A 2,500-nucleotide genomic window follows, 5' to 3' on the forward strand; every position below is an offset into this window, starting at 1 on the left:
GGTGGGGTAGCGGTGGTGATTGCGGTGGTGGGGTAGCGGTGGTGATTGTGGTGTTGGTGATTGCAGTGGTGGTGATTGCGGTGGTAGTGATTGCGGTGGTGGTGATAGTGGTGGTGGTGGTTGCGTTGGTGGTGATTGTAGTGGTGGTGATTGCAGTGGTAGGGATAGTGGTGGTGGTGATTGCGGTGGTGAGGATGGTGGTGGTGATTGCGGTGGTGGGGTAGTGGTGGTGATTGTGGCGGTGGTGATTGCGGTGGTTGTGATTGCAGTGTTAGGGATAGTGGTTGGGGTGATTGCGGTGGTGAGGATAATGGTTGTGGTGATTGCAGTGGTGGTGATAGTGCTGGTTGTGATTGCGGTGGTGGGGATAGTAGTGGTGGTGATTGCGGTGGTGGTTATTGCGGTGGTGGTGGTGATTGCGGCGGTGGGGATTGCGGTGGTGGGGATTGTGGTGGTGGTGATTGCAGTGGTGGTGATAGTGGTGGTGGTGGTTGCGGTGGTGGTGATAGTGGTGATGGTGATTACGGTGGTGGGGATAGTGGTGGTGGTGATTGCGGTGGTGGTGATTGCGGTGGTGGTGATTGCGGTGGTGGTGATTGCGGGTTGGGGATAGGGGTGGTGGTGATAGCAGTGGTGGTGATAGTGGTGGTGGGGTAGTGGTGGTGATTGCGGTGGTGAGGATAGTGGTGGTGGTGATTGCGGTGGTGGTCATAGTAGTGGTAGTGATTGCGGAGGTAGTGATAGTGGCGGTGGTGATTGCGGTGATGATTATTGTGGTGGTGATTGCGGTGGTGGTGATAGTGGTGGTGGTGATTGCGGAAGTAGTGATAGTGGCGGTGGTGATTGCGGTGGTGAGGATAGTGGTGGTCGTGTTTGCGGTTTTGGGGATAGTGGTGGTGGTGATTGCGGTGGTGGGGTAGTGGTGGTGATTGCGGTTTTGGGGATAGTGGTGGTGGTGGTGATTGCGAAGGTGAGAATAGTGATGGTGATTGCGGTGGTTGTGATTGCAGTGGAGTTGATTGCGGTGGTGGGGATAGTGGTGGTGGTGATTGCGGTGGTGGTGATTGTGGTGGTGAGGTAGTGGTGGTGGTGCGATCACCATCACCACTACCCACCACGGTGGTGGGGATAGTGGTGGATGTGATCGAGGTGGTGGGGATAATGGTGGTGGAGATTGCAGAGGTGGAAATAGTGATTGTGATTGTGATGGAGGTGATTGCATTGGTGGGAATAGTGATGGTGGTGATTGTGGTGGAAGTGATATTAGTGGTGGTAATTGCGCTGGTAGTGTGGTGGGGATCATTGATGGCGGTGATTGCGGTGGTAGGGATGGTGATTGCGGTGATTGCGGTGGTGGTGCTAGTGGTGGTGGTGTTGGCTGGTGATAAATTCTCTTATTTTGTGTTTCTTTTACCACTTTTGACAATCGGGCACAAAATGAAAACTGAATTCAGGTACCAAATACTACGTAAATTGCGATTACCGAATAACCACGAAGACACAAGATATACTATATGTATAAGTTATCTAACTCACATTCTAATATACAGTATATAAAAAAGGGAATATCAAATATCCCCGAGTTGTGCAGGATTCAATATGCAGCAATTAGCCCACTAATGTTAACATATATATGTCCCCATGTTGCATAAATGTTGAGGAACCCTCCCCCCCTCACACTTTTGCATAGAAAGTATTGAGGCCTATTAGTCAAGGGAGTCTTCATTACTGCCCCTGTTAATAAAGGAAGTGTTGTCTCTCTCTTCCTTTTCTCTTCTCTCTCTCTCTCTCTTCTTCTCTATTCTATTCTATTCTATTCTCTTTTCTATTCGTTTAGTTTTTTACTTTTTTCTCAAAGTGTTTGTTTGTATTACGTTTTGTGTAGTCTGATTCTCTGTTTGTTTCTTTTCTCTCTCTCTCTCTCTCTCTCTCTCTCTCTCTCTCTCTCTCTCTCTCTCTCTCTCTCTCTCTCTCTCTCTCTCTCTCTCTCTCTCTCTCTCTCACTCACTCACTCACTCACTCTCTCTCTCTCACTTACTCACTCACTCACTCACTCACTCTCTCTCTCTCTCTCTCTCTCTCTCTCTCTCTCTCTCTCTCTCTCTCTCTCTCTCTCTCTCTCTCTCTCTCTCTCTCTCTCTCTCTCTCTCTCTCTCCAAGTGGTTGTCTCTCTCCCTGTTTCCCCTCACATGTGTGCGGAAGAATAATAGCTAATACTAAAAAAAAAAAAGAGGAAAAAATAAACAGACCCTGGTAAATACAAGAGAAAAGGGGTCATTTCATCAACAACAGTGACGATAGTGATAATGGTTATATTGACAATGATGATTATAAAAATAATGGTGATACTAATATTAGTAATAATAGTAATAACGACGCTAATGGTGATAATGATAATGGTAATAATAACAAAGACAACACTATCAATAACGATAATGACATAACGATAGTAGTTATAGTAGTAGTTGTGATGATGATAATGATAATAGTAAAGATAATC

At 46.8% G+C, this 2,500-nt stretch overlaps 1 protein-coding gene across 1 annotated transcript in view; it reads right to left on the bottom strand.

The window, feature by feature from the left end:
• The window catches only part of LOC125041267, a 14,941-nt gene that overhangs the window by 8,101 nt on the left and 4,340 nt on the right, over window positions 1–2,500 (bottom strand). The window lies entirely within an intron of this gene.

Source organism: Penaeus chinensis, chromosome 30 (genome assembly GCF_019202785.1).
Source record: "Penaeus chinensis breed Huanghai No. 1 chromosome 30, ASM1920278v2, whole genome shotgun sequence".
Taxonomy (NCBI): Eukaryota; Metazoa; Arthropoda; class Malacostraca; order Decapoda; family Penaeidae; genus Penaeus; species Penaeus chinensis.